The 23,690-nt window shown below is 41.1% G+C and overlaps 1 protein-coding gene across 2 annotated transcripts in view; it reads left to right on the forward strand.

Annotated features, from left to right (window-relative positions):
* The window catches only part of CNTN1 (contactin 1), a 137,772-nt gene that overhangs the window by 37,294 nt on the left and 76,788 nt on the right, over positions 1–23,690 (forward strand). The gene's annotated exons all lie outside the window — the stretch shown is intronic.

Raw genomic sequence — 23,690 nt, forward strand, 5'->3', positions numbered from 1 at the left:
AAATATAATAATCAAAAAATCACAAGCGGTCGTCTTTCTCCATAAGATTGCAGAGAACTATGCTCCAGTTGATATAATGACACAGCAATTTTAGTACCAATGTCAGATTATTTTCTTCTCATCTAATCTTTATTTTTTTTATTTTTTGTTGTCAGACCGTAGCAGTTTTCATCACTGTTAGAAATAACACAGTACAGTGGTAGGAGAGTGAACTTTGATGTGAACTTTTGTACAGCGTGCCTTTCCCTTCACTCCACACATTGAGGTGCACTTCTACTTTGTAGAGTTAACTCCTCAGAGTGGAGTAGATGTGTTTTTTCAAGTACGCTGCGCAGATCATGTAGTCTCAATGCTAAAGCATTTTGCGGCGCATCAAGTGTACTTCGTATATGACTTCCAGTATATGCAGTTAACAGGTGAACCTGTTGGCTCACTTATTTCACTAACATATCTCTGTTTTGTACATTGAATTAAGTGTGTGTTTGTTTTTACTTAATTGCAGTCCTGTGCAGAGACCAGATGTGTCTGTATTGACTAATAGGACTGATTAGTGAAACACTAGCATATCTGCAGTAAAGTCAAAACCAAGGCATAAATAAGTCCTGCCTTGACACACCCTTATCACACCCAGATCTGGCCACACCACACCCAAATCCTCCAAAACCAAGCTCACATTATTGTGAAGCCACACCTCTTTCTGGGTGCACAACTTGGGACAGACCAACCAAAATAGGCACTGTTGGGGATATGTATTCTCCAACCCCTGAAAGCTAAGAAAAGAGAGTTGTATGTAGTGGTTCCCAGGGGAGACTTCCTGAGGGGCGAAATTTCTTTTTGTTAGAATTATCTTTAAGTGTTAAACACTTAAGGGAAGATGTACTAAGCAGCAGTTTAGTATGCAGTTTACAAAGCACCACATATCGCATTCAGTTTTCAGATCCAAACTTCAGGACTTACTATCCTGCAGTTTAGGGGCTGAAAAATCAAACTACACTTAATGTGCCAAACCACACGGCGATGCCAGATATGAAACATCTAGGTTTACCCCTTACATTCTGAATAAATGATTAGGCCCCCACATCTAGAGAGGACTGGCCCAATGCTGAGTAGCACTGGGCCCCTCCTGGCACCCCTGACCGTTGAGTACCAGGGTAATACTGTCAACATATAATGCAAACGCTTGTTGCACTACAAGTACCAGCATGCACCTGTGCACCAGTAAATACTTGCACTTGTAGTGCCACAAGAGCTTGTACTACAAGTGTAGCGCGATAAGAAATAAAAAACTATTGTCCCATTCCTAAATAAATATGTAATGTCTCGCTTCCTAAAAAATACATAATGTCCCTGTTCCAGAATTAATACATAACTTGCCTGCTCTTGAAATAATACATTATGTGCCAGTTCCAGATTTAATATATAACAAGAGTTTGATGGACATTATCACATATTTTTGTTTGTCCTCCAAACCACTAAAACCTCTGTTAAAGAAGACATGCATTATTTATTTAATACTCGTCTGCTTCCATTTTAAATGAGATACTTTGTTTTAAGTAAAAATAAAAATGTTTTGATACTTTATGTTTCATCGGCTTCTCTGATCTTTGAGATTTAATTACAATTGTCTGATTTTTAATGGAACAAACAGTAAAATAGGATGTAGAGTGAAGTCATTTTGTCAATTAGTGGTTGAATCTCATCTAGACAGGAAGACCTCATAAAAGTCAGTAATTGTCAGTAATATTAACTTCTAGGATACTGGCAAGTGGGTTTCTTTGAATGGTATGAGTTAGGCACAGCAAAAGTGCTAATGGGTATGAGAATTAAGTGCAAATTAGATTACTAATAGAGATTAACAAAACTAATAAGATTTACAAAATTAATTTCACTGATCATCACATCAGCCTATATCTACTAATACTAACTCAAGTGACTTTTCAAGAATAAACTAAAAATAATAATACCATTTGAATGGTGATCTTTAAGCCTCCGAATTTCATATTGAAGTGAAGTTTTATAAGAAGATTTGTAAATATCATCATTAATGTTTTAAATATCATCATTAATGTTTTAAATAGTTGTAACATTAAATGTAACATTGCCTTCAGTCTCAGTAGACCTAATTATTTTATTATTTTTTATTCCTAAATGTTTTAGTTGCATTTTGTGACTACAAATATCTCAGCTAGATAGTCTATTCTTACTTTAAGTTTCAAAATACAATAGTTCAATTATTGGGCCCCAGTACTTTTGCTGATGCACATGAGTCAAATGTCTGAATTTAGGCAAAAACATAATTCCAGGTTGCTGAATTTTAGTGTCAATAACGGGATCTCTACAAACAATTGATTTTCATTTTAAATTATGCCAATGCCACAGTCCAGGTTTTTCAAATAACATGTTCTCATTTCATGGCCTTTTATGTGCTGAGGACATATGCATATCATCCTCCTTTTGTAACAACTTCCTGTTCCATAATTTTTAGTTTTAAGTGTTAGATATTAAGGGATGATTATCCAGGTCTCTATATATGTCTTAGAATTTTTATCAGTCTGCAGGTCAATATCATTACTTGCCTTTCAGTAACACATACCTAATCTTTTAAACATTCCCCATCACCTTAAAGCTGTTTATTTGTTTGCCACAAAGACTAGTTGAACCATCAGCACTTGATAATCTACAACCTTGTGTGTATATATAGAAGGCAACAAAACATTTTTGCCCCCTTTGTCTTTTTTATATTTTACTTTCCTTCTCATGAAAGCAAAATTGATATATTTGGGAATTCTTACCACTGCTCAACACAATATACTCTCTATTATCAAAGAATTTATACTCTAAGGGCTAGGTTTACTAAGCTGCGGGTTTGAAAAAGTGGGGATGTTGCCTATAGCAACCAATCAGATTCTAGCTTTCATTTATTTAGTGCTTTCTACACAATGACAGCTAGAATCTGATTGGTTGCTATAGGCAACATCCCCACTTTTCCAAACCCGCAGCTTAGTAAATCTAGCCCTAAGCCTTTTCCTTATTTAATTCAAATTAAAACAGACAATTATTGATTACATAAGTATTCACCCTGTTTACTGTGGGATGAAATAAGTTATCTTCAGAGTTCACATAGATAACTGATTGGAATTCATCTGCTTTAAATTAACATGTTTCCAAACGAGAGTTTCACCATGAAGATTAAATATCATTCAAAGCAAACCTGAGAAAATATTGTTAAAAGCAATTGGACATTAATCCAATTAGTCTATTGGTCCAGGCACTTCACAAATCTGCCCTTTGTTGTTACATGAATGTGTAAAATATGCAACCATAGAAAACATATATTTATGAGTTTTTAATAGCGCGGATAGTAACAAGGAGCTTTGCTCAAAAATATATTAGGTTACCTGCAATTGTCAATCACTGAATTGAGAAGATTTTTCAAAACTGTTCCTCTGAATATTCTGCATTTGGCTACAGAATGTCGCACATTTCTCTGGAGAAATTTAGCCTAAAGTGTTCCACCTAAATGTCCCCTTTTCATTTTTGCTCCACCTGGCATACCCGGTAATTTTTGTCAATCCTGGAATTCCCTTATAGGGCCTGATTCATTAAGGAACGTAAATTCTGATATTTTGCATAAAATCGCTTTGCGCATGCCCAGAACCTGACTATACACCAATGAAAGCAGCAACATCCAATTCATCTTCGAGTACAAAGGATCCTTATGATAGCCTATGATTTCATGGGCGGAACGGGGAGGGGAATGAACATATGCACGTAGTCAATGTACAATAAGGGCGTGACAAGCTTGAGTGCACGCAGCAAGCTTTGGTTATCTCAAAGGGAAGTGTTTTTCTGTAATATCATTTGCACCAGCAACTGCCAATTGCTAGTGATGGTGTTTGTGTATGTGCTAGAATATGTGATTGCAATCAGGAGCAACTGTAAAAATGCATTTTACGTACAGTAGACATTAATTACATCATGATAAATTAATGACTACATAATTAACAGGTGACAATCATTGAATACTTTTACTTTTTTTCTGTGCGTTCTTTAGGGACTTTATGTTCCACATATGTATTGGACGTATCCTGAAGTGTTTTGTCCGTTAGACCAGAGCCTACCTAGACCAGTATTCAACAAGAGACGTATCTGCTAGTTGAATACGGACATGTCCGATTTACATGTGTTTTTAATAAAATGCAATTTACGTTAGTTTTGCCTGCCTTAATGAACCAGGCCCATAATGTTTGTTCCCTTGGACTTATTATTATACACCAACCATACCACAGAGCAGAAGAATGGACACAGTTCTTGTCCCAGCTTCATAGACTATAAATTCTGCAGAATATTGTGCTGAATGAGATTGTATCGCTGGAACTTTTCACCTTTGCGAAATGGCCTCCTTCCCTGAAAGATTTGATTTGTGCAAAGTTTCACAACTTCACACATCTCTACCCAGGGGCTGGATGGGCTGAGGGACAGGGGGGCATCTGCCCCATAGTGGGTTAACTTGGGCTGGGTCACTGGGCGACCTGCATTTTTTTCCCTTTTAAAATAGGCTGCTGTGTCAAGTCTTGTTCACTGGGCTAAAATTTGCCAGCCCTCCCCTGTCTCTACAAATCATCTGTACACAATGTGAGAACATTCATTGCAGGAAAAAGTCCATTCTGTAATAAATTTTCTGTACTTGTAACACTAATGAAATTAATTCATGGCATGCAATACATCAGTGAGTCCTCTGTAATGTATGAAAAATGCTACGACGTCAGAGGGATGTGGAGCTGGCTAGATTCAACTACAATGTTTATTACTTAAATATTTCTTATTGTATTCAGAATTTTATATATATATATATATATATATATATATATATATATATATATATATATATACTTGTATAACAAGATTATCAGTGGAGTATACAAATACATTTTTTAACTTGTAATATTATGTAAAATCGACCAATAACAGTAAGACGGAGTCAGCTTTAATATTAATCTGAGCCTGTGATACAAAATGGTTGAGGGAAAAGAGAAGAGGGAAGAGCAGATTGAGAAAAGACAGGGAGGACAGAGTGTTTTAGTATGGGAAAGATAAGAAAAGATGGGATAGCAAGAAAATAGTATTTCTTGAATAGTAGAAGAATATTTTTAACCTTAGTTGGTAAGTACTAATACAAAAATAATCATTTGGAATGGGTATATTCAATGCAGAATGTGATATAAATATTTCAAAATAGATTTATTATACTACTAACAACCACCTTCTCTATACAGATACAACAGATGTTCCTTGCAAGCTCTGCTTTCAATGTAGTCATTGTAATAATAAGTGCTAGCCTAGCATCCTATCCTACACCTTGCTGAGCTAATAAATCCTTTATAGTGATTTTGTCTCAAGGTGTCCTTTAGCTCTCTTGAACTGTTAACAATAAATTGTTGTTAAAGAGGTTTTCAGTGGGCATTTCTCAAGCCCATTTTATATGCTTTGACTTTGAGTTTTATCAGCTCTTGTGGTATGGAATGAAAAATTTGCAGTGTAATCTGTAGAGCTTCTGCCTCTGAACACGTATAATCGTATTTATATAGTTTAAGACACACTGTTTCTTTTTTAAAGAGCTATTTCTATTTATTTTCTCCAAAGGATTATAACCAGAAACAAATAGCAGCATATGGCTTTACAGATAGCTAAAAATCTGAAAATAGTTGGGATAAACATACATACTCATATAAAGAATGTAAGAAGAAAATTTAATCACTAGAGATCCAGAAATTCCATGTCACACGAAACTTCCCTGTGGTGCCAGTATAATGTCACCAGATGTCACTGAGGGCTCATTCACACCACAGAGCTGAAGGGCTAAAATAGACCAGTCATTAGAATAAATTATCCCAATTCACCTGTTCCTATATTAGCATGCTAGGAATTCATACTAATTATCGACTCATTGGGCCTGAGCCATTAAGGAGAACAAAGCATAAAAAAGGAGTAACTTTGCACCTGGGAAAAAGCATGTTGCATTGGATGGGGAGGTAAATTTAAAATGTGGGAACAGATTTATAGTTGGGATAGGGCATGTCCTAGATCAACTTGAAATTTCAGTGTAAAAATAAAGCTATCAAGTATTTGTGTGGTAGATGAAAAACAGCCAGTAATTATCTTATGTGCAAAATAATAAACTAATTTGCACCCCTTGCATTGTAACATGGATTGTCGGAGAGAACATTTACTCCTTTTTTTCCTTATTTTCCTTAATGACCCAAAAGGCTATATAAAATATAATTAAACCTTTTCTGTTTCCACTCTATTCATATTGATTTTTTCTAGAGTAAAAAATAGAGCATACTTAGAGATAGATAATAATCTGAGGCCAAGTTTATATGTCTCTTCCAGTGCAATAAAATGAGAAGGATACCAATGGTTGTCAGAGACACCACACCTAATGAAACATATTTCAAGCCTAATTGGATGATTCATGCTAATCAACTGTTTACCCCATATCAGCTACACTGATTTACCAATTTGTATGAGATCTGCCAGTAACATGTGAAGAATGAACCTGACAAGACAACTTTATAACTATGTATTGTTTATATACATTTAAAATAAAACAGATGTTCTCTGTATGTGAAAAGTTAAACTATAGGTCATTCATTGTAATAACCTGTTAGCAGCGGATAATTAAGAAAATTGTCCAGATGTGTTGAAGTTAACAAAGTTATTTTTACTAAAGAGCAATACTGCTTCTTACACTGCTGCAAAGCACTCTCTAAGCCAACTGTCGGTTTCTAGGTTCTTTCTTCCTACATCTTTTTTTAAAACTTTATTAACAATGTAACAATGCCTTCTGGAGATAGACAGTTATATTAAACTACAAAGCACATATAGTACAGTAGTTGTCACAAAAGGAATATGTATAAATATTATTATAACAACCCACTCAGCAACTACTTATTATGTACTGCATGAACTACTGAAGCATATTCTGCCTCTGTAATTGATAAGGCAGCTACCAGTTTCTTTCTTCTGGCTCATGAGATTGGACTGTCACCTTGAATAAGTAACCACTTGCGATCACTGGATCACCAGTGCAGTCTGTGTCCATATTGCCTGTACGTTTAAGGTCATACAGCTGATTTATCTGGTTGTTAGAGAGAAGATTGCCTCCTCCTTTCAACTTCAGGATGCTGTATCCATTGGTCAGGACACACCTTTATTTCTGTCATCCCAAACTGGTTGAAGATTGTTCTGATTTTAGCTCTCTGGTTGAATAGAAAGCACCCATCTTCATTGCGCTTAATCTGGAATCCCAGTAGTAGGTCACACCTACCAGGCCTTTAGTATTAAAGTGTTTATTGAGAACTTTAATTATCATTTTAATTTCTGTGTCTGCTACTGAGCTATCATCAGATCATCTACATAAAGAGAAGCAGGTACATCAATTTTTCATATTTATACAAGCACAGGCCAGCTTGACTTCCTGTGAAGTACCATGCTCTGTGTAATTGCTTTAGTCCACACAGCGATCTCTCTTAAACTTATAAAAAATTTGTCCTACTGCTTTTAAGGGATAACTATGGGGTTCCAACCTGTACAACTCCTCTCCAATGTTACCATTGAGGAATGCTGTTTTGATATCATGATGTATTACTTTCATCTTCCATACTGCTGCCACAGGCACCATCTCCTGAATGTACTTTGTTTAGGGACTTGGGCAAAAAAGGGCATTATCAGTGTCACCATGTTTATGAAAAACTCCCTTTGTGACTAATCTTGTCTTGAATCTGTAAACTTTGCCTTCGAGGATGCACTTTGTCTTAATAACCAACTTGCGTTAAATTGCATGTTTGTCTGGTGGTAATTTGGTGAGTTCCCAAGTCTGGAGCTGGGTGAGCGATTCCATCTCTTCATCAGCAACTTTAATACTTTTTGCTTCTCACTGTAGCTTACCAGAATTTCTTCCTTTGCATGAACTTGCGACTTGGTAAGCTTTCCTTATGAGACATGTAAATAAGCCATGTTTCCAAATAATTTTAAATGCTGCAGCCCAGGGTTCTTTCTGTACCACAGTACATATGGAGTTTTTTCATTTTGAAGCTAGAAGACTGTCATGATCATGTCATATCAATCTGTTTGTCAAAGAATGTACTTTGTCTGATTTCACAGAGGGAACATTTCTTTCTTTCTTTAATTACCATTATTGTATGGTACTGTGGTTTGAAACACAACTCATTTTTTTTAAGATGGCTATTGTCTTACCATTGTCTATTCCTTGCTATTATCTGTGTGCAGTATTGTTGGTATTCTGCAAAACTTGTGGCTTACATATGCAAGATACTCTTGAAATGTCTCTCTTACTTTATCCTTGCATGTAGACTATTGTGTATATATTGTGTATCTTGACTGGTCAACAACAAACACACTCCCTTCCTGGGTTATCAACTTCTCAGCACATGTACAGTCAAAAGTTTTGAGACTGACAAAAGTATTGGTTTTCACAAAGTTGGCTGTTTTAGGTTTTTTAGACCTTTTTGTCAGATGTTGCTATGGTATACTGAAGTAAAATTACAAGTATTTCATAAGTGTCAAAGGCTTTTATTGACAATTACATTAAGTTTATGCAAAGAGTCAATAATTGCAGTGTAGACCCTTCTTTTTGAAGACCTCTGCAATTCGCCCTGACATGCTGTCAATCAACTTCTGGGCCACATACTGACTGATGACCGCCCATTCTTGCCTCATCAATGCTTGGAGTTTGTCAGAATTTCAGGGTTTTTTTTTTGTCCACCCATCTCTTGAGGATTGACCCCAAGTACTCAATGAGATAAAGGTCTGGGGAGTTTCCTGGCCATGGACCCAGAATTTTGATGTTTTAATCCCCGAGCCACTTAGTTATCACTTTTGCCTTATGGCAAGGTGCTCCATCATGCTGGAAAAGACATTGTATGTCACCAAACTGTTCTTGGATGGTTGGGAGAATTTGCTCTTGGAGAATGTTTTGGTTTTCTTTGGCAAAATTGTGAGTGAGCCCACTGCCTTGGCTGAGAAGCAACCCCACACATGAATGGTCTCAGGATGCTTTACTGTTGGCATGACACAGGACTGATGGTAGCGCTCACCTTTCCTTCTCCAGATAAGCATTTTTCCTGATGCCCCAAACAATCTGAAAGGGGATTCATCAGAGAAAATGGCTTTACCCCAGTCCTGAGCAGCTGTACCTTTTGCAGAATATCACTCTGTCCCCGATGTTTTTCCTAGAGAGAAGTGGCTTCTTTGCTGGTCTTCTGGACACCAGGCCATCCTCCAAAAGTCTTCGCCTCACTGTGTGTGCAGATGCACTAACACCTGCCTGCTGCCATTCCTGAGCAAGTTCTGCACTGATGAGCCCCGACCCCGCAGCTGAATCAACTTTAGGAGACGGTCCTGGCACTTGCTGGATGTTCTTGGGCACCCTGAAGCTGCCTTCACCTTCTTTACAACTATTGAACCTCTGTCCTTGAAGTTCTTGATGATCTGATAAATGGTTGATTTAGGTGCAGTCTTACTATCAGCAATATCCTTGCCTGTGAAGCCCTTTTTGTGCAAAGCAATGATGATTGCTCGTGTTTCCCTGCAGTTAACCATGGTTAACAGAGGAAGAACAATTATTTCAAGCACCACCCTCCTTTTAAAGCTTCCAGTATGTTATTCTAACTCAATCAGCATGACAGAGTGATCTCCAGCCTTGTCCTTGTCAACACTTTCACCTGTGTTAACGAGAGTATCACTGACCTGATGTCAGCTGGTCCTTTTATGGCAGGGCTGAAATGCAGTGAAAATTTTGTTTTTGGGGAAAAATTCATTGTCATGGCAAAGAGGGACTTTGAAATGAATTGCAATTCATCTGATCACTCTTCATGACATTCTGGAGTATAAGCAAATTGCCATCATAAAATCTAAGGCAGCAGACTTTGTGAAAAATAATATTTGTGTCATTCTCAAAACTTTTGGCCATGACTGTATATCAAGCACAGAGGCTGTTTTTACTGTTCTTGTTTTGAAAATATTTTATTGTCATTTTCTCTTTCCAGCAGTGATTGGGTGCACTGATTAATATTGCTGATTTTAGCTAGTTTCCTTATTGCTTCATGGTTCCTGTGTCCTATACATTAGTGCCACATATGGAGTTCATACTTGTCACGGGCACTAGGAGTCTTTACCCAGGGATCACCAGATGGTAGGCTTACCAGAGCAATGTAGATGGTAATAAGGTACTCTGGTAGCTGGGTGATCACGGAACATGAAATGATGGCCGATGAGATGCTCAGGAAAGTCTATGACTAGCAACACTGGTAATAATGAGATAATAATACACAAGGAACTGTATGGACAAGGGCACGTGAAGATAGTCAGTGGTCTGCGATAGCAAGTTGTACCACTGCTATAGTGAGGAGGAATGTCCAACAGAAACAAGGAGGTGATGAGAGTCAGCGGTCTGCGGGTAGCAAGTTGTACCGCTGTCTGAGTGAAGGAATGGAATCCAAGTGGAGGTATCCAGGTAGTCAGTGGTCTGCGGTAGCAAGTTGTACCACTGCTATGTGAGAGGAGGATGGAACAGGTGATACCGGAAACAGGGATCAGTGGTCTGACATCAGCAAGTTGTACCACTGAATATATATGTGAGGAGGTGCACGGGGGAAGACTGCAACACAGGATATACACAGGCACCTTATACACGATCCACAGTAATATGCACAATATAGATATATATATATATAAATGACTGAGCAGGTCTGCAATCTAGAAAGTCTCTTGAAGTAGTCCAGCACAATGATAACACAGTCAATGATGGCAATAGACTCAGCCGATAGCAGACTCCAGAGAGAACCAAACACAGTCCAGCAAGATATGCAATACACAGCACAGTCAATGAGAAGTATGCATACCGTGGTTCAGCAGTAGCAGTCAGATGGGATAGCAGCGGTACCTGAGCGGCTAGAGGCCGACTGGATAGAAAGTCCCTGGACAGGTGAGGCAGAGGTCTAGCAGGTGCAGCGCACAGGTGAGTAGACCAACAGGGACACGAATCCACAGGAGTCAGCAACACGTGGAACTGGACTCATAGGAGACCCAGGAGAATGGAGATGATCCAGCAGAGGGTAGTAGATGAGATACAAATCCAATGCTGACAGGAGGGTAGAGACCAGTGGAACACGTGAAGGCGTGGAGAGTGGATCAGCAGGAGATGGACGATAGCGCTGACCACAGCAGCAGGGCTCAGCGGCACACGGAGGTAACCAGTAGCAACCACAGGAACCAACAGCGATGGGAAACAGGAGTGCAGCGCAGGGCAGGAGCTGTTGATCACGAAGTGTAGCAGATGGTCATGAAAGCGGCAGTCTCGAGGAAGACACAGCAAAGATGAGATGAGACTGTAGTGCACGGAGGCAGCGGATAGTAATCAGCTGGCAGTCACGATGTTGAACACAGGCGAGTTGCAAGCAGGAGACTGTAGTGCACGGAGGCAGCGGATAGTAATCAGCTGGCAGTCACGATGTTGAACACAGGCGAGTTGCAAGCAGGAGACTGTAGTGCACGGAGGCAGCGGATAGGAATCAGCAAACAGACTTGATGAGAAGCAGGTGAGTGAAGTAAAAGCTGGAGTGCACGGAGGCAGCGGATAGCAATGAGCAAACAGTCACATTGATATAAAATAACGTTGAAGTGGTTTAGAAGACTGTAGTGCACGGAGGCAGCGGATAGGAATCAGCAAACAGTCCTGAAGATACAGTTGATGGTAGAAGTGGTTTAGAAGACTGTAGTGCACGGAGGCAGCGGATAGGAATCAGCAAACAGTCCTGATGATACAGTTGATGGTAGAAGTGGTATGGAAACCACAGGAATAGAAGTGGTTTGGAAACCACAGGAATCAGCAGCGCTGAATACACGAGGAATACAGGAACACCTTCAGAGACTCATGAGGAATGAGACTCCAAGATCAGGCAACGTGGTGTTGACCACAGGTGCTTAATATAGGGAGGTTGCCTGATCTGCCAATTGAGTTAAAGGGGTATACACTGAAGTATAGAAAAGGGCTGCGCATGCGCAGACCCTCAGGATGGTGGACGACCACGGTTCCTAAATGTCCGGGAAGAGGCACTCACGGTCCGGTGAGTGACAGTACCCCCCCTTTTAAAGGTGGGCACAGAACGCCTGGAACCGGGCTTGTCCGGATTTTTGGAGTAAAACTTCTTCAAAAGGGCAGGAGCATTAAGATCTTCAGCTTTGATCCAAGAGCGCTCCTCAGGACCAAAGCCCTTCCAATGAACGAGGAAGTGGAGGACTCCTCGCGAAATTTTTGCATCTAGTACCTCGGTAATCTCAAAATCCTCCTCCTGATGAACTTGAACTGGCTGCGGAGCTGAGGGAGGAGTTGAAAAACGGTTGATAATAAGAGGTTTGAGCAAAGATACATGGAAGGCATTAGAAATCCGAAGACTCTTAGGAAGAAGGAGTTTCACACATACTGGATTGATAACTTGAATGATCCTATATGGACCAATAAAACGAGGGGCGAATTTCATGGATGGAACCTTCAAACGAATATTTTTTGTGGATAACCAGACACGATCTCCAATTTTTAGTGGTGGAATAGCCCGCCTCTTCTTATCAGCGAAAGATTTATATTTGACAGATGTCTTCTTTAAACAGGTTCTGACCTGAGACCAGATATTTTTAAAGGTCTGACAAACAGTTTCCACCGCAGGAACTTGGGTGGGCGGGAGGGCAGGAAATTCCGGAAAAGACGGATGGTGACCGTAGACCACAAAGAATGGAGTTTTGGATGATGACTCATGGTATATGTTGTTATGGGCGAACTCAGCCCAAGGGAGTAACTCTACCCAGTTGTCTTGATTGGCTGATGAAAATATCCTTATAAAAGTCTCAAGATCTTGATTGACACGTTCGGTTTGTCCATTGGATTGTGGATGGTAAGAAGATGAGAGTGCTAATCGTATGCCCAAGGTTTTACAAAGGGCTCGCCAGAATCTGGACACGAATTGTACTCCTCTATCAGACACAATCTCAGATGGACATCCATGGATACGGAAGATCTCTTTAATGAAATGTTCAGCCAGGATAGACGAGGAAGGCAAACCAGACAGAGGGATGAAATGAGCCATCTTCGAAAATCTGTCCACTACCACCCAAATAGTGTTATGGTTCTTACTAGGTGGTAAGTCAGTAACGAAATCCATACTAATATGGGTCCATGGTTTGGACGGAATGGGTAGTGGTCGCAGCAACCCTGCTGGGGTTCTGCGGGAGGATTTGAATTGCGAACATAATTCACAGGAAGCAATGAACTCTTTGACGTCTCTCCTCATTGAAGGCCACCAGTAACTTCGAGAGAGGATCTCAAAAGTCTTGTGTTCACCGGCGTGTCCAGAAAAACGAGAGGCATGGAACCACGAAAGGATTTTCCTCCTTAGAGTAGGAGGCACGAGGGTCTTCCCAAATGGTAGCGTTTTGGTGGATGAAGCAGCCAGTGAGATACATTTGGGGTCTAGAATGGTATGGTTGGAAACCTCTTCTATATCAGAGGACGTAACAAAGGCTCTAGATAAGGCATCAGCTTTTTTGTTCTTGGCAGCTGGTTTGAAGGTAATTATTAATTCAAAACGGGAAAAGAAAAGAGACCATCTTGCTTGACGAGGGTTCAAGCATTGGGCAGACTGGAGATATGACAAGTTCTTATGATCCGTGAAGATCGTCACCGGATGGCGAGCTCCCTCCAACAAGTATCTCCATTCCTCTAATGCGGCTTTGATAGCCAGTAATTCCTTGTCTCCGATGGTATAATTCTTCTCTGCGGGTAGGAGACCCCGAGAATAGAAGGCACAAGGGTGGAATTTTTGCTGTTCCGAGCGTTGGGAGAGAATAGCTCCTAAGCCCACATTAGAGGCATCTACTTCTAAGAAAAAGGGGAGTGTCACATCAGGCTGACGAAGGATTGGAGCCGAAGAGAAGGACTCTTTTAATGTTTGAAAGGCTTGAATAGCCTCAGTAGACCATTGCTTAGGATTAGCCCCTTTTCGAGTCAGGGCCACAATAGGAAATGCAATGGAAGAAAAGTCTTGAATGAAGCGTCTATAGTAATTGGCAAAACCTAAAAAACGCTGGATCGCACGAAGAGTAGTTGGCTGGGGCCAATGTAGTACAGCATTTACTTTGTCAGGATCCATCTTCAGACCAACTCCGGAAACAATATACCCCAAGAATGGAATCTGGGGTAATTCGAATGAACATTTTTCTAATTTACAGAACAATGAATTTTTCCGTAGCCTGGAGAGGACTTCTGCCACATGTTGGTGGTGAGAAGGCAGGTCCTGTGAAAAAATCAATATGTCGTCCAGGTAGACGACGACACATACATATAATAAGTCCCGAAAAATCTCATTGATGAAGCCCTGAAAAACAGCGGGGGCATTACATAGCCCGAAAGGCATTACCAGATATTCGTAATGCCCGTCTCTGGTGTTAAACGCCGTCTTCCATTCGTCACCGGAACGGATTCTGATTAAATTGTAGGCACCACGAAGATCCAACTTAGTAAAAATACGGGCTCCCTTGATGCGGTCAAATAGCTCAGTGATCAACGGAATGGGATACCGATTCTTGATAGTAATGGCATTGAGTCCACGAAAATCTATACAAGGGCGTAATGATCCATCCTTCTTTTTGACAAAGAAGAACCCAGCTCCAGCGGGCGAGGTGGAAGGTTGAATGAACCCACGCTGGAGGTTCTCCCGTATATATTCAGATGTAGCTTGAGTTTCAGGTAACGAGAGTGGATAGACCCGGCCCCTGGGAGGAGTCTTGCCAGGAAGAAGATCAATCGGACAATCCCAAGAACGATGAGGAGGAAGACGTTCAGACTGAGCTTTATCAAAAACATCGGTAAATGAAGCATATTGAGGAGGGAGTCCCGGTGAAATAGCTGAGATGGAAGCTTGCTGTACCTTGAGAGGAATGACTTGGGAAAGGCAATGATGGTGACATTCAGACCCCCAAGACGTGACTTGAGGGGTGCGCCAGTCAATCTGGGGAGAGTGACACTGAAGCCATGGAAGGCCTAGGACAATCGGACTTGTCGTAACAGGAAGAATTAAAAACGATATCTCTTCATGATGCAGAGCACCAATCTGAAGGGTTACTGGAGACGTACTCTGGGTGATGAGACCGTTGATGAGACGTGATCCATCGATAGCCGTCACAGTAATGGGAGTTTTTAAGGTAATCACTGGTAGAGACCATTGATTTACTAACGATTTGGAAATAAAATTTCCTGCTGCTCCGGAATCAATCAATGCCTGTGACTCAAAGGTTTTGGTAGCAAAGGAAATAGTCACATCAAAAGCGCAGACTTTAGATTTCATAGACGATGGAGAGGACTCCAGGGACCCTAACTTCACCTCTCCAGAACTAGTTAGGGCCTGGCATTTCCCGATCTCTTAGGGCAGGAGCTGAGGACATGAGTGGAATCAGCACAATAGATACAGAGTCTATTCTTGACTCTTCGTCTCCTCTCCTCAGAAGATAACTTGGAACGTCCTATCTCCATGGGAATCACAGCGGGTGACACTGGACGAAATTGAGGGTTAGAGCGAAGAGGTGCTTTAGCAGAAGTCGTTTTCTCAGCCTCTCTTTCACGAAATCTCATATCAACACGATGGCATAGAGAGATCAAATCTTCAAGGGACGAAGGAAGCTCTTGAGTAGTCAGTGCATCTTTAATTTTATCGGAAAGCCCCTGCCAGAAGGCGGCAACTAGGGCTTCAGTGTTCCACTGAAGTTCAGAGGCTAAGATCCTAAATTGAATGACGTACTGGCCTACAGTATGAGATCCTTGTCGCAGACGGAGGATGCTGGAAGCAGCGGAGGTCACACGACCTGGTTCATCGAACACACTTCGGAATGTAGAAATGAATTTGGCACTATCTTGTAATATTGGATCGTTCCTCTCCCACAGAGGGGAGGCCCAAGCCAGGGCTTGTCCTGAAAACAAAGAGATAAGATAGGCCACTCTGGAACGATGGGTAGAAAAATTTTGAGGTTGGAGCTCAAAATGGACTGAACATTGGTTAAGGAAACCCCTACAAGTTTTGGGGTCTCCATCGTACTTTGACGGAGTAGGCAGGTGAAGCGTGGAAGCTGTAGGCACCTGGGATGGCAATGGGGAAACGGAGGAAAGCACAGGAGCTTCAGTAGTAGCTGTCACAGTCTGTCCAGATGTTCCTTGGGAGGTTAATGACTGATAACACTGAAGTAACAGCTGTTGGCGGGCATCCTGTTGTTCCACACGGCTAACCAGATGTTGCAGCATCTCTTTGGCGGTAGGTTCCGCATCTGGGTCTGTCATGGCCTGATCTTACTGTCACGGGCACTAGGAGTCTTTACCCAGGGATCACCAGATGGTAGGCTTACCAGAGCAATGTAGATGGTAATAAGGTACTCTGGTAGCTGGGTGATCACGGAACATGAAATGATGGCCGATGAGATGCTCAGGAAAGTCTATGACTAGCAACACTGGTAATAATGAGATAATAATACACAAGGAACTGTATGGACAAGGGCACGTGAAGATAGTCAGTGGTCTGCGATAGCAAGTTGTACCACTGCTATAGTGAGGAGGAATGTCCAACAGAAACAAGGAGGTGATGAGAGTCAGCGGTCTGCGGGTAGCAAGTTGTACCGCTGTCTGAGTGAAGGAATGGAATCCAAGTGGAGGTATCCAGGTAGTCAGTGGTCTGCGGTAGCAAGTTGTACCACTGCTATGTGAGAGGAGGATGGAACAGGTGATACCGGAAACAGGGATCAGTGGTCTGACATCAGCAAGTTGTACCACTGAATATATATGTGAGGAGGTGCACGGGGGAAGACTGCAACACAGGATATACACAGGCACCTTATACACGATCCACAGTAATATGCACAATATAGATATATATATATATAAATGACTGAGCAGGTCTGCAATCTAGAAAGTCTCTTGAAGTAGTCCAGCACAATGATAACACAGTCAATGATGGCAATAGACTCAGCGGATAGCAGACTCCAGAGAGAACCAAACACAGTCCAGCAAGATATGCAATACACAGCACAGTCAATGAGAAGTATGCATACCGTGGTTCAGCAGTAGCAGTCAGATGGGATAGCAGCGGTACCTGAGCGGCTAGAGGCCGACTGGATAGAAAGTCCCTGGACAGGTGAGGCAGAGGTCTAGCAGGTGCAGCGCACAGGTGAGTAGACCAACAGGGACACGAATCCACAGGAGTCAGCAACACGTGGAACTGGACTCATAGGAGACCCAGGAGAATGGAGATGATCCAGCAGAGGGTAGTAGATGAGATACAAATCCAATGCTGACAGGAGGGTAGAGACCAGTGGAACACGTGAAGGCGTGGAGAGTGGATCAGCAGGAGATGGACGATAGCGCTGACCACAGCAGCAGGGCTCAGCGGCACACGGAGGTAACCAGTAGCAACCACAGGAACCAACAGCGATGGGAAACAGGAGTGCAGCGCAGGGCAGGAGCTGTTGATCACGAAGTGTAGCAGATGGTCATGAAAGCGGCAGTCTCGAGGAAGACACAGCAAAGATGAGATGAGACTGTAGTGCACGGAGGCAGCGGATAGTAATCAGCTGGCAGTCACGATGTTGAACACAGGCGAGTTGCAAGCAGGAGACTGTAGTGCACGGAGGCAGCGGATAGTAATCAGCTGGCAGTCACGATGTTGAACACAGGCGAGTTGCAAGCAGGAGACTGTAGTGCACGGAGGCAGCGGATAGGAATCAGCAAACAGACTTGATGAGAAGCAGGTGAGTGAAGTAAAAGCTGGAGTGCACGGAGGCAGCGGATAGCAATGAGCAAACAGTCACATTGATATAAAATAACGTTGAAGTGGTTTAGAAGACTGTAGTGCACGGAGGCAGCGGATAGGAATCAGCAAACAGTCCTGAAGATACAGTTGATGGTAGAAGTGGTTTAGAAGACTGTAGTGCACGGAGGCAGCGGATAGGAATCAGCAAACAGTCCTGATGATACAGTTGATGGTAGAAGTGGTATGGAAACCACAGGAATAGAAGTGGTTTGGAAACCACAGGAATCAGCAGCGCTGAATACACGAGGAATACAGGAACACCTTCAGAGACTCATGAGGAATGAGACTCCAAGATCAGGCAACGTGGTGTTGACCACAGGTGCTTAATATAGGGAGGTTGCCTGATCTGCCAATTGAGTTAAAGGGGTATACACTGAAGTATAGAAAAGGGCTGCGCATGCGCAGACCCTCAGGATGGTGGACGACCACGGTTCCTAAATGTCCGGGAAGAGGCACTCACGGTCCGGTGAGTGACAATACTGTATGTCGGACCTGCTTGGTGATGATGACCATTTCCTTGCACTTCAGCTGAAACGATTTAACAGTAATTTTTTCTTAATGTAACTCATATTTGTCATGATGACATCCTTGAATGTCACTTGCTTGCATGCTTTGTGAGTCTCTGCACTGACAACAGATTAATTTCAAGACTTCATACATATAATACATTGTTTACTGATGTCTTTATGTTGAGTGTAGAGGAGACTGAATAGTATAGGTAACCCTTATTCCTTCTGAGATTATATTCTGTTCATTAGCTACAGTAATGCTTTTTGTGTTACTTTGGTCAAGGTGAAAGAAGAAGTTTTTAGCATTAGTCATATGAATCTTTATTTCTGAGTCAATACACAATGTTTGCTTTAATAAAGCACTTACACTGGTTTTAAAGCCAGCCTCAGTAACTGAAGTATTTGGCCTTTTGTTGATTATCTTTCTTCTTCAGGTGACTCATTCTAGGTTTTCAAACATGACAGACACCCTCTAGGTGACCAGGTTTCTTGCATACAAAACATTCACATGTTTCATGTTGCTGACTAGTCTTGTGCCATTTTCAATAATATTGAATTTTTTTATGCCTTTATTGTATAGAGACCCTTGAATATAATATAACAAGCTGCTTTATTACTCTTTAATGTTTTTAACATTAGTCATTTATATTCTATGTTGCTAAAGTTTCTAAAAGGTTATGTTGTTGATCATCCATTAGCATAATTGACAAATACATTGTACATTGCTTACTCTCTAACATTTACTCTTATCTTTGAGATATGTATTGGTCCATGTACCCTTTTTTTAAGATGTAGCTTGTTGTCACAATGTGCACTCAACTGAGTCAGTGTGACATGGGGTTAATCACTATAACACCACCTGCTATATCTACAAATGATTAAGAAACCTTTAAAATTATATTTCACACTCTCTATTAATCCAAAATTGCCACCACCAACATTTGATTTCAAAGCCAATACTTTCTGGGAGTCTTCGGTTGCTCCCAGTTTGTATCCCACTACAATTCAACTTAATTTATAGTTACCCAGAGAATCGACTGTATGTAGTGTTTTAATAACCAAGCTGTCTAGCACATGAGTTTATTAAGAACACAATGGCAGAATGTTATTAAATTTGTGTTCTTTCTGGAAGAGGTGTGGTGGAAAGGCTGAATGAGTTTATGACCCTGGTTTTTTTTTTGCTCCAAACAATTTAGTCAGGACCTTTTTTTAAATTAAATATATTTTGTATGGAGCTTCATAGAAACATAATTTTCCTTTCAATGCACAGAGAATATATTTACACAAAGTGTACACCAAACATGAGTATGCCATATTAATCATTTTAGAAATACTTTCTTTCTATATCTTTACATTTAAGGTGATCTTTAAGGTTGACATATCATAACATCCATGTAATCTGGATTATGACCAATATTCCTTTGCTGTATAAATTTCCTATATGGTTCATGAGGAACTGACTTGAAGTGAACTACTACAAAGGGAATTTTACAATGTAGGGCAATTGGTCAGTGCACCGAACATTTTCTACCAGGATTATTTAATCTATTGGATACAGCAGGTCTGAATATGACATTCCCTGTTATGTAGCAGGATACTGGTACTAGAAGAGAGCATGTGGACAGGTAAGATTTGTCAGCCTAGTAAATTAACCCCTCCTGTACTTGCCCACAGCAATTCATGTTTTATATGTTAATCGTTTATCGTGTCATAGCCACAACACTTGTATATTTCTAAAAATAATCCCTAATATTGACGTTCAATATAGGATATCCATTTTCCACTTGTTTGCATTGGATCTGCCAATGACTAATTTTCCCTGTCCATTCACAGAATGAAATAGTTGTTTTTAAGAATCCTTGACAGATGTAAGGGTGATGTAAAAAAGCACTAGTTCAGTTGCTAGGTAACATGGAGCTTGTAGATGAATTCCCCACTGAGCTAACCTTTAGATATGCAAAAAATCAGTTGTCTTCCTATATTCTGCTCTGTTGCTACAAGAATAAGCAGTAAGCTGTACAAGCCAAGATGATGTGCAATAAAACAGGAAATAAAACAGAATAATCTTTGAGATACAGATAGAAATAATTAAAAACTGATTTTTTTTTATTAAAGGAACCGCACCTACTGGCTTTAATGAAAGCTGATATATAAAATTACCCCCTGCTCATTTATAAAACAATGACTGTGTATCACAGTGTAAATTACTATTTGTCACATCATTGCACTTGCTTTTGCTCATTTGCAGCAGGTGTATTCCAAAAGATGGTATTTCTATATGCCTCTTGTGTGCCTTGTGCAGCTATAATAAGGAAACCAGCATGGTAGATGTTCAGCCCTAGTATATAAATGGAATCAAATGTGTGATCGGGAAACTTGGAAAATCCTTTCCAAGGGGTGATAAACATTTTTAGATGCACAACCAACAGACTGTTTTTGTCAGACTTGTCCTCAAGTGGTTTAAATCCATAATTTAAATTGAAAGCAGTTTGTGCATCCAGGAGTGCAAATTATATCTCACTAACACTTGTGCACACTGAAAACGAATGTAAGTAGCACACTCGGACTGCAGCAGTGCACTATAGCCCCAACTTCTCCTGCAGTCTATCTGTTTAAAATAAATAAGGTTAATTGATACAATGGATAATTGTTCATATAGGTAAATGATGTGCTATCAATATACATATTTGTATGTTTAGCCCATTGTGAAATTTTACTAAAGATGTAAATAGTAAGCTATTAGTGCAATCTGAAAAGAGCAGGGCCTTTGCACCTCTGTGCACTGATAGTTTGGAGACAGAGAGCAATTACAGACAGCTTGCTGTACTGTAGGTTTTAACACAAATTAGGTGGGACTGGGAAGGGGGGACAATGTCCTATGTGTTCTAAGATAGGGGTTAATCATAGTAGAAGCACCTATAGGCTGATCTACATCTCTTCCCCTGATCTTTCCTCCTCCCTCCTCTCTCGTGTCTCTGACTGCCTCTCAGCCATCTCCTCCTGGATGTCCTCGCGCTTTCTTAAAATTAACATCTCTAAAACTGAACTCATTGTCTTTCCCCCGTCCAGACTCCCATCCCACCATGACCTCTCTATCGTTGTTAACAACTCCACTATCTCCTCTGTCACCCAACTCCGCTGCCTGGGTGTCACTCTTGACTCCTCTCTCTCTTTTGCCCCCCACATTCAATCCCTCACTCAAACCTGTCGCTTCCAACGCCATAATATCGCCCGCATCCGTTCCTTCCTCTCTCAAGATGCCACCAAAGCTATCATCCATGCTCTCATCATCTCCCGCCTCGATTACTGCAACCTCCTCATTACTGGCCTCCCCCACTCCCACCTCGCCCCCCTCCGCTCTATACTCAATGCGGCTGCAAGACTCATCTTCCCCTTACGCCGCTCCTCCTCCGCCTCCCCTCTCTGTCTTGCCTTACACTGGCTCACCTTCCCCTACAGAATCCTTTTCAAACTCCTCACCACCACTTGCAAGGCTCTCTCCCAGGCTACTGCCCCTTATATCTCTAACCTCCTCTCCATTCACACTCCTGCCCGCTCCCTGCGCTCGGCCAATGACCGTCGCCTCTCCTCCACTCTTATCACCACTTCCCATTCCAGAATTCAAGACTTCTCCCGTGCGGCCCCCCTTCACTGGAACGACCTCCCTCCCGTCTGCTCTCTGGAGGTCCCCTAGATCATTTGCACATAACTTTCCACCCCTAGCCAGCAGATGACTATTGTGCCACTTGGTCATTTTCTTCCTTTCTCTGGAATACCTCTCTCTTGTCTTCCTGGCCTCTGGTCATCACCAAGCTAGTACTCTTTTGGTCTCTATGACCCTCAAGTTCTATACTAATCTTATATTGTCAATTGCCACTCAATGACCTTCTAATGACTTTAAATATTGTTTCATATCATTTTAAATTCCTCACCTCCCCTCATAAACATGCTAAATTACATGCCTCCCTCCACTCTCTTAAGGGTGACTTGGTCTTCCTTCAAGAGACACACTTTATTAATCACCTCCATGCTGAACTTAAATGTAAAACGTTCCCCTGACCTATCATGCATGTGACCTCAAACATAAAATACATGTGGTTGCGATTGTTTTTGGCCACCACCTCACCTTTGACTCCTAGAAGCCCATAGGGATACAGACAGAAGATTCCTGATTTTGGAATGCAATCTAAATAATCTCCCCTGCACCCTCATAAACATGTATGCCCCAAATTTTGCCAACACAATTTCTTAAAAAAACTAGACTTCTTGATAGCTTAGGTTAGGTGGGGGGAATTGATAGTGGGATGCAAATTTAATGCAGTCCTTGCCTCTAGTCTAGATAGGTATACCCTCCCTGTCAAATCAGAGAGATTCTCAGAACTCAAAGGCCCTACAGATTTGTTTGAAACTCCGTAATCTATATGACTGGAGAATTTCTTACACTCTTGCTAAAGACTACAGCTTCTTTTTCCCTGTCCACGATACCTACTCTAGTATCATGATCCTGATGAGCCATGATTGCACTCTAAAATTTGTAACTTTCTGAATTTATCCCATAACCTGGTCAGATCATGCCATTATCTCAGCGGTCCTCTAATCCTTAGCCCTGAGACCCCCAAAGCTACTGTAGAATCACTGAACCTCTACTCCATAATACAAGTAAAGATACTCAATTGAAATCTCTCCTCTTTGAATATTTTGATACAAACGATTCTCCAGATATCTTCCCAATGACCCTTTGAGATACCCATAAGGCAGTCCTTGGAGGTCACCTCATTGCCCCTGCATCCAATTAGTCTAGACAGGACAAGACAAGACAAAGCAGTTATACAACTTTCTACAAGAGTTGGAATTGCAAAATAAATCTAGCCAAAACCCTAATATCCTACACAAGATAGATCTGTTAGTGGCATCTAATTGTACTTTCGGCCACTAGAGATCTCTGTATTTGTTAAACTTAGCTAAACAGCTCCTGTTACTTGTCACACTTTCAGCGTCTGACTACTCGCATATATATCTGTTTGACCATTGGACTTCAGGTGAAACCACCACGAACATAACACCTACTCTTTTCACACCAGACAGCCAATAAATTAAAGTGACTGAATCAACATTACTATGAAAAAGTTGACAAAGCTGATAGAAGATTGCCACTAGACTAGGAGCTAAGTGGCAGCCTGGAAACACCTTGTCATCAGGGACTAAACTGGAGTTTTGCAATAGGACCCTTATTGGATTTGCTATGAATTTCAAAAGT

Source organism: Mixophyes fleayi, chromosome 4 (assembly GCF_038048845.1).
Source record: "Mixophyes fleayi isolate aMixFle1 chromosome 4, aMixFle1.hap1, whole genome shotgun sequence".
Lineage (NCBI taxonomy): Eukaryota > Metazoa > Chordata > Amphibia > Anura > Limnodynastidae > Mixophyes > Mixophyes fleayi.